Source organism: Vanessa cardui, chromosome 20, assembly GCF_905220365.1.
Source record: "Vanessa cardui chromosome 20, ilVanCard2.1, whole genome shotgun sequence".
Lineage (NCBI taxonomy): Eukaryota > Metazoa > Arthropoda > Insecta > Lepidoptera > Nymphalidae > Vanessa > Vanessa cardui.
Genome location: NC_061142.1, coordinates 11,073,259 through 11,087,026, shown reverse-complemented (window position 1 = coordinate 11,087,026; position 13,768 = coordinate 11,073,259). Strand labels below are relative to the sequence as shown.

Here is a 13,768-nt window from a genome sequence, read left to right as displayed (position 1 = left end):
GCACTTTTTAGGCAATTGTTACTTTTGAGGCTGGTTTATTAGACATCAATAATAATAAAAAAAAACAATACTGGTTATAGACGATATTGTGATAAGAAAATCAGTTCTGCATTCTGCTTGTGAATTTGTAGAATTTACGTACAAATACTTTGGTATATGGCAAGTTTGCGTGTAAACATTTATACAGCTTTAGAAAATAAAAATTTGGAGCGTTTATTTTTCTATCCAAATACGTAAACTATAGTACCTACTTAACTGTTACATGTTTCACATGCACTAATTATCATTAGTATGTACCAACAGTCGTGATGATTAAATCATTGAGTGTAATTAAGGTCAAAGTAATGGTACCTTCTAGCAGGTATATTAGTTAGGGACACTTAACAGTGCCTTGACTTTAAAATCTTCTTAAAAGGTTTTAATTCCATTGGTATTTTACAATTTTTACACTGTTTCTACATATTACTTTATGACAGTGTGTAGGTATGTTAATATGTCGAAGTTTGAAACAATGTTTAACAGCAATTCATATCAGGTGCGTATACGCACCAATATGATTTATAGAGGCGTTTAATTGGATAGCGTGTTGATTTCGACACATTTTTCAATTTCTTTTCTTACTTTTATAATGTCGGTCTTTCTGACCTATTCCGGCTGCAGCAGCTAATCACAAGGGAGACAGCCAACTATGTAGAATTTATTATATAATAATAAATATGCGCTTACGCATATGGACTCTATTTCCACGTTCATAATCCAATGGAATGGATACCAGAAAGAGTTACTCGGATTTGCGTTTCCAAGTCACGGAAGTGTGCATTCCCGATTTCCACTAAAACATTTTCGACAGGAAAATCCAATAACATTTTATCAGCTCGACTTGGGGTTTGAAATCAATAATTGGAGAACTGCGACAAGGCAGTCAGATTACTTTTATATATATATCAGATTTGCGCAGCTTTAAATTGATAAAATACGTGTTTTTATTACATATTATTAGAGTTAGTATTGTAATTGCCAAGCAGAGTAAAATTTTGACTATTGCATAAAGTAGACACTTTAGTGGCGTTTGAAACCCATAAAATAAATATTTCTTTATACGAATCTATTACGGAGCAAAGATTGCTTCCAAATTTCTAATATATATCTCTTATATAATTTACAATAGTCTATTTTGTTTCCTCTTGTTATAAATGTGGACGAAATCGTTATGATATGATAAAACTATCGCAAATCTAATCGTAGATATTAAAACTATCAGCTGTGACACACTTTGGAACGACCTCCAAAAATTGAAACATACTATATATGTATGTGTGCAAATACTTAATATATATATTTACTGGAATAGTAAAATTATTAACTGTGCCTTATAACAATGCTTTACAAATCCATGCGCCCCAACCTCGTCTCTAGTTACACTGACTCACTTCCCCTTTAAAGCGGAAGACAATAATACTGAATAATACTGTTTGGTGGTGGTGGCCCTACCACAAAATAAAACCAATATATTATATTTTTTATCGGTATTATACAGTTCAAGCTTTACTTATATATTTTGTACTAACAGTAGAATATTATTTATAAGATATCTTTATATAAAGCTGACAAGTATTTGAATGACAAAATACAGATAATATCTCAACACGGTACGTTCCAGCAATATCAGAAAAGCGTTCTTTGTTTAAATTTCAATAAAACGAAAACTGCATTTCCTTGGAACGTGTAAGAAACCGTTTAACGTCTAAAAATAAATAACTAAAATAAACTTGTCTCGTAAACGAATTGCGCAGCTGATGTTATTGACCGAAATGCAGAGATGCATTTAAAATTTTTAATACACAACGCACCATGCATTTGTATTATTTTATTTATACATTCAATTCTCGCTCTTATGCTATTGTACTTCGGAACAAAATGATGTGAAAATTGTGTTTTTTTGTTTTTGTTTACGAATGGGTTTTGTATTACCAGGTAATGCAATGAGTATTTAAATTTGACACCGCTCAACGAGCACTTTAAATGAATTTGAGTAAATCATAAATCATTTCGAGTTCGTCTGAATTCAATAAATTTAATTTCATAACGAATTATTCAGAATTGGTTTTGTTTTTCGTTAACGTAAAAATGATCATGCCAAAGTTGTTTCTCATGAAATGTATGGTTGATTAATTATTTCGTTATATAGCTTTTATATCGTGACATGTAGTGAAAAATAAGTACGTAATTACTTTTGAAACATATTATGATTTTTTTATGAAGGATTCAATCTGTCTTAGCTACATATCCCAGCAGTTTAAACTCTAATCGAGCCAGAAAATGTTATTGGGTTTTATTTTAAGGAGTGCGGAAGTAGGTGTGCTTACTTCTACAGCTTTGCTTTGGAATGCTGTGCCATCATCAGATCATTGACAGCATCTACCGTGACCTATATTCAGTCAAGAGAAAAAAAATTAGATTGGTTTTAAATTCTACATCTACATATGTGTAATACTGTTGATCACAGAGCCACAAGGGAAACATTTTATTCAAGGTGTATAGGTACACAATACACGGTATTTATTACGTATATGTATTATATTATTGTGTTTCCAGGCAAAATTCCAGCTGCAGGTTTTCTTTGAGGTTCTAAAGGAAAATTATGTCTTGCGCGGATTTATTTAATGTTATTATTATTCACCAATCCGCATTGGAATAACATGGGAGAATATGTTTCAAACCTTCTCTAAGGGAGAGGAGGCCTTAGCCCAGTTGTGGGAAATTTACAGGCTGATGATGTTTGTTTTTATTATGATTTAGTCTTTGTAATTTTCCAAAATTTTATGTAATAATTTAAGGAGAAGGATTCATGAAGCACATTTATGTGGTTAGGGCTACATTGTACTGTTAATAATTTTTATTAGAGCTATTAAATGTTATGGCGTAACGTATCGGACACATTCGAAGCAAATTCACCATAACTAGGGATGTGCGTAGTTGCATGGCATGGCAATGTAACTATAATTGTTTCTTAGCTACTAAAACGCATTTAAAACCTTTCAAGGATGTTTGTCATACAGAAAACGATTTTAAATAGAACTTTTTATGAGGTTATCTTCGTTTTTAGGATACTGATTCCAATATAAATATACCTACATCGATAGATATCTTTACATTAGGATTAAAATAACTTTTTTAGGCGACAAACCATACCCTTGCCCTTGCTCGTCATACGTCACGGATACACTTGCTCTTGCTAAAATATTCTATTTAAATTATTTAAAAGTGGAAAAAGTTGTGATAGTCTAACTAAATGTGTAAATTGCAAAAGGACACTCTGTGGTAAATGTTGTCTCGTCATCAATTACACAAATTATCGATAAATTAGTGATAAAAGTGAAAACTTATAACTGAACTTAAGATCTGGTGATACCAAAACAAAAGAAGTGACTGTATATAATCACTAACATGTATTTGTGAAGTGCAATAAAACATATAAACAATAACAGACAGTAACGAACCGCTACAGTGAAGCAATAAATTTATAAAATTTCAATCTTCCTTAATAGTGTTTAAGTGCCGGTAGTGTAAAAATAAAACAATATCATTGCAAAGCAACAAACAAAAGGCATTCTTATCAATTCGCATAACAGCCAATATATGAGTAACTATTTGACAAAACAAAATCAGCGAACGCAGGTGTCTTGGTATGAAGCATAGAATTCACATGTAATAGATCACGGATCGCGCCTCATCAAACCCATGTTTATAAAGATTTTTTAATTTTTTTTTTGTTTTTCTTTCTTTTTTTTTTTCTTTTCGGTACAACTATAAAAATAAACTAAGGCCGATCAAGCAAAAAATGCACTTAATAAAAATAAGTTCGAGTGTTGTAACCGCCTAAAAAATTCAAATGAAATCTTAAAATGCCAACTGTGTAAGAAGAGACCACTATACCTGCGTAACGGTTATTACTACTACACTGTATAAAAATTTATCTGAAGATTTCAAATCTACATGGCTCTGCCCATCATGTAATAGACCTCGTCCTGGAACTGATAACACCAGCACACCCGTGAGATCTTTCCCAGATAATAATCAAGAACTTCAAAATAATATCACCCTTAGACGAAAACAGGAAACACATGATTCAAATGATGGCGAATCACACTCCCTGACACTTGCTGATGTTCGCAGAGCTATTAGGGAAGAACTAGTCAACACTTTAGAAAAATTTAAAACTAATATAATGTCTCAACTGAACATTAAAACTAAAGAAGTGCTAGATCAATTGGTGCAAGTTACAGACTCGATGAACTTTATAGAACAACAATACGAAGACTTAAAGAAGGAAATATCAGCGAAGGAAAAGGTTATTCAGACATTGGAGACCGAGTGCAAGAATTTACAAACATCGGTGAATGAATTAGGAGCACGTCTGGTAAAGATAGAACAACATTCACGCTCGATGAATGTAGTAATCCACTGCGTCCCTGAGCACAAGAATGAAAACCTGATGACTCTTGTAAAGCAAATAGCAATAACCACAAACTATAAATTGAATGAGTCCGATATACACTACTGCACGAGAGTCGCAAAGCTTCAGAATAACAGTCCAAGGCCGCGTTCTATTTTAATTAAGTTTAGCAGTCCAAGAATCCGGGATGAGTTCCTAGCAGCATCTATTAACTTCAATAAAAAAGCGAAGAACAACTCCGAAAAAATGAATACCAACCATATTGGAATACGAGGCGATCCGAAGCCAATCTACGTGGTTGAGCATCTCTCTCCGACGCAGAAATCTCTCCATGCAGCAGCGCGGTTAAAAGCCAAAGAATTAAAGTACCGATTTGTTTGGGTCAGAGGAGGCAATATCTACTTGCGGAAAACCGAAACATCCGAATACAAATTCATAAGGAACATTGAAACACTGTCCACATTGATTTAAGTGCCCTTTTGTATATGCAACTGCACTGTATTAAAGACATGTTTATAATAATTTATCTATTAAAATTCGATTCTATTTCAATTTATTACCAAAATGTTAGAGGTTTAAGGTTAAGTATTAATGAGGTACGTCAAGAAATACTAGCGATAAATTATGATATTATAATATTTACTGAAACATGGTTAAATAGTAGTCTATTCACGGGGGAACTTTTTGATGACAATTACATCGTATACAGACGTGACCGCGAAAGCTCTGCCCTAAGCAAACATAAAAAGACAGGTGGAGGTGTCTTAATAGCTATATCTAAGATGTTCACGTCACAAAGGATACTTGAATGGGAAAGTGACTGTGAAGATATTTGGTTAACCGTAGATTTAAAGCCAGTAATTATTAATATTTGTGCAGTATATTTACCACCACCTATTAAACGTGAGTTGCTGGACGCATTCACAAAAAATACATACAAAGTTTTGCAGGATTACTGTCACAGTCGTGAATGCACACTTATTGTTGGGGATTTTAACCTAAGCGATGTTTATTGGAATGTTTCTAAAGAAGATTCTTTTGCTATACCCGACAACTATAACAATTATCATATCAAGAGCTCCTTAATTGATTTTATATCATTGAATAATTTAAACCAATATAACCTAATATATAATTCCAAAAATAAAATTCTAGATTTAGTACTATGTAGTCAAGACGTTACAGTCTCGAATAGTTACAATCCTTTAAAAAAGACAATAGATGTTTACACCCACCACTAGATATTAATATTCAATTACCTAAAAAAACACAAAACATTAATAGAAATGTAAATAAATTTAACTTCTATAAGGCCGACTATAACAAAATTATTAATGAACTTGACAAAATATCAAATAATTGTTGAATTCTCTTCTCTACCTGTAATAATTTTAACGACATGCTGAATCGTTTTTACGCCATATTACAAAAAATTATAGTAAAATTTGTACCCCAAAAAATAAACAGTAAACGAGACTCACCTAAATGGTTTTCTAAAGAACTTTTACAGCTATTGAAGTTAAAACACAAATACCACGTTAAACTCAAAAAATATGCGAATCCCTTGGATAAAATTGAATTCGAATATCTTAGATCCGACTGCCTAAAATTGTTATCTCAGTGCTACCACAACTATATAACTAAAATAGAGAATGAAAGAAATAAATGGCTTAGATCTATTTCACGACAATCTAGGGGCATTTAAAAACAAATTAAAGACACATTTATTCACTATTGCTAGACATACCTCAAATTAAATTTAATTAAGTTAGAATAAATTAATGTTCATGTAATTGACTATGATATGCAACTATTTAAATTTGAATTATTATAAAATGAACATTGAAGTAGGTACATATTATTATTTTATATTTAATTAATAATTTTGATGTCTCTTGTAACTTAATCATATATACTTTTTTTTTTGTATCTCAATTATTCATGCATACGGTTATAACCTGTAATTGGAAATGCAATTAATTCTTAGTCTAAGAACATCTTTTATGCAATTACTAATGTTGTAACTTCTGTTGGTTGTCCCTAAATAAATAAATAAATACGAATAGGTATAATGCTGTTAGGTATAATGGTGGTAGGTGGCAGTAATGGCGGGGGTTTATTTTTGTAATTACTTACATCAGGGTAGGGCAGCACTTTGGGATTAAAAGCGAAATATGTATATGTATGGATATATGGATTATTTTTTTCGCGTAGTGTTTCATTGTTCTGTTATTCACGTTTTATTATTTTTGACTAACTAATTTGTAATTAATTACGTGCAATTATGGTGTCACCATAATTAAATAAATTCTGTTCCATATACTTTGTGAATAAATTTGAAGGTATTAATACAGAAAATAAAAGAGGAGATACTGTGTCACCTAATGGGAATCAACAGTTATAGGACTAGACTAACGATCTATAAAAACATTTTTCTTTGTTTTGTTTGTTTTTTTGTTTCATTCAAATTTTTTTTTGTTTGAAAGGTAGTGCTTCCCGTGGGGTCCCGTTTTAATTTTATTTTTTTCCGATGATGGTATCCGTATGAAAACGACATAAGTCTTAAATTTGCATTATGTATATGCGCGATAAATAGGTGAATAACTGAAAATCACGTTAAGCAATGTTGATGATTCTTTTTTTACTATAAAATATATATTTCAAGGGTATTTTGGTGAAAGTTTGGTAAGTCTGAGCATAGCATCCATGACAAAGGAACGGAACGGAAGGGAACGGAACAATTCTGAGGAGCACGTTAACGATACTCCGTCGAATCTTTTATTTATAGGTTATTTGGATATTTAAGTCACCTTCCGTAATGTGGTTATGTTTATGTAATTATCGTAGTCGAATATTATTATCAACTAGCTACCACCCCGGCTTCGCACGGGTGCAACACTGATACTAAATATACTACAGAATTTGTTTATTTACGACATCACATTGCAAATTTCTAAAATTGTTTGTGTTTCTTTACTATATTGTTCATGTATTATATACACAAACTTTCCCCTTGAATTACACTATCTAGTAAAAAAAAACGCATCAAAATCAAAACCGTTGCGTAGTTTTAAAGATATAGGGACAGAGAAAGCGACTTTGTTTTATATCATGTAGTGATGGAACTCCTAAACGGCTTACAGTTAGGGTGCGTTTTGGGGCAGAATTTCTTACTCTCTTTAATCAAATTTTGTGTATATGATGTGATGCCATATGATGTACGACATATATTAGCTCTTTTGCAAATCTTTTTTACTGAGGTTTACTGAGGTCGATTACAGCTCTTTCGAGGGTACCTTGTAGTTAATACCGCATGACGTATGTATTAAATCCGCATTTTCGAAAGTCTATTTTTGCTTTATTCGAAAGTTTCTTTTGAAATTGTCCCCGAAGTAGCTTCTGATTAATATAAACGGCACGCTTAATCTATCCATATTAAGAAAAAATAGTTAGTCTACATGAGCTTCACTTAAAATCAAAAAAAAAAAAAAATTAACAAAAAGAAAAACCGACTTCAAAGAAAACCGACACCGGCTCCAAATATAACAATAACTATAACTACGTTATATAATGGCAAATCGACTTTTAAGTAGTCTAATATTTTTCATTTCATTTTACTTACGAGAACTCTAAAAATATGTTGAATACGCAATAATTTTTATTACTTTTTAGTACATATTCATTTGTTTTAAAATAGTGTTTTGTTTGAAGTCGGTTTTTCATTTGTTAAAATTTTATTTATTAAGGTTTTGACACTGGTTGGTTGTGCACTTGAGAATGAAATGGGACAATTATTTGTGGCTAAATGGCTGTTAACAGAGTCTATAGAAAAAAATGTATTGTGGATCTGCTAGCTTATGTTGAAAGCATTCTTAAATAAATCCAAAATTAGCAGCACTATTTTTTGTTTGTAAATAATAAATAGCCAAACAGAAATCCTTGGTATTATTGATCGTTTTTTGACGGTGAGTGAGCCAGTAACTACAGATATAATGGTTATAACATTTTAGTTAGGTTGGTGGCGATTTGGTAATGTAAAGAATGGTTATTATTTTGGCGATCACTGATCTTTAGCTATCGCTGTTCATCCATCTAGCTGATTAATAAAAAAAAAAACTTAAGGTTATTAAGATATACGTAGATAAATAATATAAATTCGATCTAAAGTTTTGAAATAAGCCTGAACGATAAAATATTTTTAAACAGATGGTTGTAGTGCGCAAAACTGCAATATAGGAGTTAAGTCAAGGTTGAGGCTGTTCTCAATGTCCTGAGCCACAACCAATAAAAGTGAAACTAGCAAATGCGAGCCGTCAGTGTCGAGGTTATCTTTACTACTACTGGTACAATACAATATGCACTATATGCTAAAATAACTCAGTCTATTTGTATTTTGTTTGTTGCTCTTTCACGGTGAAACCATTGAACCTAATTTATTGAAATTGATTTTGAAGTACTTATGCTTGAACTCCAAGGAACAACATACGCATATATCTACTTTTTATTCCTAGCACTCGACGAATAATACCTAAAACGCTAGCGAAGTCGAGGGTCACAACTTAGTATGTAACATGTGTAAGATATGGTGACAACGTGACGAAAAGGGTTTTGCTACTTTTTATCTCCGGCTAAACTGATTTGGGCACATAAATAGGTAGATTTTTCAGCGAAAAATAAAGCGTAGTAGATTTTTCGATGTTTTACGTGATATCGAAGATATAGAGAAGACTTTACATTTGTGAATTGTATTTTACATGATTTGTTTTGGTTATACAAAACACAAAAAAGAACTAAAATATTGTGCCCATCATCTAATTTACATATGGACGACCCTGTTTCTAAACAATACATTTTTGTGTTGTATTATGTATTTATGTAGTGTATTCATTGATAATAAGACTTAAGACTTATTTCGACGAGTATTGCGCAATGACCAAGTGCAAGTACGTATATAAAGTACCGTGTCACATAAAATATCTTAAGAATCACATTACAAACATAACGGTTTAATAATGTTATGTAAGCATGTCCTTGACTTAGCGTTAAGTTAGACGTAAATAGGTTTGATATACAACCTAGCATTAAAGGTTGTCAACTTCAATTCGATTGCGTATTTAAATTTTTTGACTGTGATAAAAATTTGAATGAGAAATATTATGTGAAATTATTTTACTGCAAAAAGGTTTCACATGCGATACATGTATTTATTGTATTGCGTACCTATGACTTTTTTTAAGAAGCAAGATATTATTAATACAATGAATATTACAGATGAGAAATGCTATCAAAATTAAGAACCTGTTTCATATTAGAATTAGGCACATATTTTGATAATATTAATGTCTGAATTATTTTAGGGAAATTGATAAGAGGACGATATTTGGCGTTATACATAATAAATATAATAATAATCTTATATACATGGTTATTGGTAATTCGACGTATTCCCGTTAAGAGGTAGAGGTGACTATTTGCAGTAATTTTAACCCCCATTTGCAAATTTTTGAGTTATCGGGTTTTTTAGATTTTTTCAAAATTTGCCAAAAATGCAGTTTTAAAAATTTATTTTAAAAAAAAGTATCGATTAAAATCTATTTACTTTTCTTATTAATTTATAAGAATGATTAAACACTGCATATTTGTCAATATTTATAAACAACTTTAAAAATGCGAAACGGAAAAGGAATTCTTTTTTAGCTTTACCAAAATGTTTAAAACCTAGGAATTTATTTCAAAGCAACCCTGGCCCTATCAAAACCTGTTGGGTCTCGATCATTACAGTCAAACGACTGACAAATGTGTCATTACTCATTAATATGTGAACACTGTCTCTTTCAAGTGTGTAGATACACAGTAATATCATCGTTAGTTGTTTGTTTAACCGACTCCAAAAAAGAGGTTATCTTATAACATCTGTTCATATAATGCGAGATTATTTAAGTATGCGATTGATTTTCATGGCTATCTTATATGCCGCGTCTGACTGTCTAGACTGAAAATAATTCAGAGGAATATTATTTATTATATTGAATAATTTTATTAACATAAGAATTAACAACATTAAATGCTTAAATATATATATACAAATATGAACTAAAACTAGTTACTGTATAAATCCTGACCGCGTGGAATGGTGGCAAGAATGCTAGCAGCATTTCCCCTTTGAATCGCAATTCCGATCCTCTGGGCAAAAAACGAACCAGCCCTCCTGTCACCAGTGGAGGCAATGAGGCGAGGTGTTATACTTTTGATGAAGCTTTTTGCACCACTACTCCAAGGGCCAATCGTTTCGACAGCAATCAATCAATCAGAGGAATTGGATATACTCAAAACTACTGAACAGATTTTTGACACGGATTTCTCAAATAGTTGGGAGTGATTCCTGAGGAAGATTACAGTGTATAATTTAGAAAAGTTTTCTTTCAATCATATTTAAATGACGTCTAAAAATAATGTATAATGAGAGCTCTACTGGCACATACCGCGTTAACCAATATATTTAAATATATGTAAAATTACATTCCATATTGAAAAAAATGTACAAATTTTCTAGCGCATGATGCTTGCGATCCGTGCTAAGTTCTTATTCATCTATCCAAAAATAAAAAAGAATTCTTAACCCATTTTTAACTACATTAAAATTATTTTATTTCTAAGTCCTGTAACAGTTTTCTGATTCGCATACTACTAATTAGACGATGCTAACTGAAACTATAATGTATTTCTTTGGTACTTTATCATTTCGGTAATCGTGTTAGCAAATGTGCATGAATTAGTTAATAACGATGTTCAAATATCAAACTTTTATGAGTTAGGTACTCGAAACTTTGTGGGTTGAGATGTTTCAAGAATAATTTTGGAGAAATTTGTAAGCTGGTTTGAAATTTGTAGGCTGCTGGTTAAATTTGTAAATGGTTAACGCGTTTCTTCTCGATTTTCTTCTCGCGGAAATTTCTCTGTCTCTGGTTTATCATTCGGTTTGGATACTTTTATTGGTACCGGTGCGATTATTCATATTAAGATTGACCATTGCAATATAGAGTATACATAGATAACATTATTATGTTCGATTATTGAAATAAAATTTTAATCTTATTGTTACTAATTGTCAGAATATTGTAAAAAAGAACTTTTATTAGTTACCTGGAATTTGTTATGGAATTCCAATATTTTCTGACAAGAACTTCTATTCAAATAAACAATATATTGGAATAATAATATGACTGAGTAATCATAAACATTTTTTTTGTTCTATGTTGAACTGAAAGGCTTAAGGCATTATATCGTTTAAATGTACGTTAAATTTTATTCAAATGAATACAAAATTGAGTTATTGTTTAATGTATAGGGTTAGTATTATGGAATAAATGAAGTTATTTCGAAATTTATTGAGAGTGCCGGGCTAACATATAAACAAGGCACCAACAAAATTTATTAAAATTATGGAGTTGTAACCCATGGCTTCGGTCGCGTTTAAGGGGTTGGCCGTTAGGTATAAAAAGTAGCCCAAGTTCTTCCTTGAGTGTAAGCACGTTTCTTACCTAATTTTATCATATTCGGTTCAGTGGAGTGATTAATATTAGTACATATATCTATAGATATTAATCTACATAATAAGCCGATACATTTTTCTTCACATATCTACGATTTAGATATTTAAATTTAAAGAAGTTATTTTATTACGATTGGTGTATCTAACAAGAAATTAATTGACCAGTTTTCCAAATTAAAATTAAAATAAATTACTAACAGTATAATCGAATTAAAACTATTAAGAACAAACTAATGATATGTATCCCATGAGAGAGCGAGGGAGTGTGTAAAGAAATGAGAGCGTACTGATTAGTGATTACATACAATTATACGCACAATTTCACAGTTAACGTACGATAAAAACATATGTTTATTTATTTATAACACAAAACCGTATACATATCATTACAGGACATTGTTGTCCTTATTCGGTATTACGGAATGTTTAATAAAAAATATTTAATATAAGCCTCTACATTATATACCTTATTTGCTTTTTTTATTATACATAGATCACGGATGCACTCTCGTTTTTGGTAGAGACTTTATTACGAGTTGATACATCCAAATGTAATTCAAAATAAAACAGAACACTCGCCCTCAAATATTATTTGTAATTAAACAGTAAATGTCAGTTATCAGTAGAGTTATTTTCTTTGAACAAACTCGAAACACGTCGTGGAACACGCATCAGAATAGCGTATCGTAACACACTAGACTGTTTTGAGTGCATCACGATTAAGAAACGAAGTGAGTTTTGACAGAAAAGTTACTAAAGAAAGTGAAAAAGAAAGGGCTGGAACAGCTTCAATGCATTAGTTACATTTGATTTTCAATGTAAATACATGGAAACTGTTATTTAACCTATGTTTTTACTATCGTACTCTTCCTCTGATTTTGTTATTATTTTGTACTATTATAATAAAAATAAAATAATAGAACTCTCAGTGTGTACGGAATTTTATTTCCCATTTGATGCAAACTGCAGCAGGAATTGTGCATCAGTTGGTACAATTATGGAACAAATATAACAGTTATCTTTTGTCACATAAGCATAAAACATTTTTATTAAAAATATTTACACTAACACACTGATTAAAATTAACAAATAACACTTACTACAGTTTACGACTTTTTACACATTGATTTATAGAAGTTTATTGCGAATTACTTAAGTATTATACTTTTTTCGTATATTTATATTTAAAATAAGATAAAAATATCTAAATTATTTCACTTATAATAATTTCCGTACGTAGTAAACCCATTTTAAAATAATAGTAAAATATATTGAAAACGAAATAAAATACATTCGAACGCTTTAATGTTGAATTATAGATTATTATATTATTGTACTAAAGTCGTAGACTTACCTTTAATTTATGAATATAACTAAACTTCACAGAGAAAATCACTGGCACATTATAAAATAAATTTATTCGATACAAAACGATACAATTTCGATGAATACGGTTGATGCGTGCTTCCACTGTTACAACTGGTTTAGGACTGATGCATTATCGCTTTCATTACTTCGTAGTTCGTTACAATAATATCGGTTATTCGATAAGATACACTATCGATTACGTATTAGTTGATAAGGCGATCTTGATTAATCCCTCTTTGCCTAAATTAGATCAAAGTACTTAAAAGTATTGGTGATAGGTTCTTTATTGATAAATGTGACGGCCTGTCAGTCAGTTTGTATAAGCGAATATTTGTTATTGTAACTTCGATTATTATAAATCCTTGTAAAGATTAATATGGGTCATCCCTTAT

The 13,768-nt window shown here is 31.0% G+C and overlaps 1 protein-coding gene across 1 annotated transcript in view; it reads right to left on the bottom strand.

Annotated features, from left to right (window-relative positions):
- LOC124538396 (b(0,+)-type amino acid transporter 1-like) overlaps window positions 1–13,507 on the bottom strand; it is a 28,408-nt gene extending 14,901 nt beyond the window's left edge. The window contains exon 1 of the mRNA XM_047115444.1: window positions 13,363–13,507. The gene's annotated coding sequence lies outside the window, so the exon portion shown is untranslated. The remainder of the gene's footprint in view (window positions 1–13,362) is intronic.
- Between the last annotated feature and the right edge of the window lie 261 nt (window positions 13,508–13,768).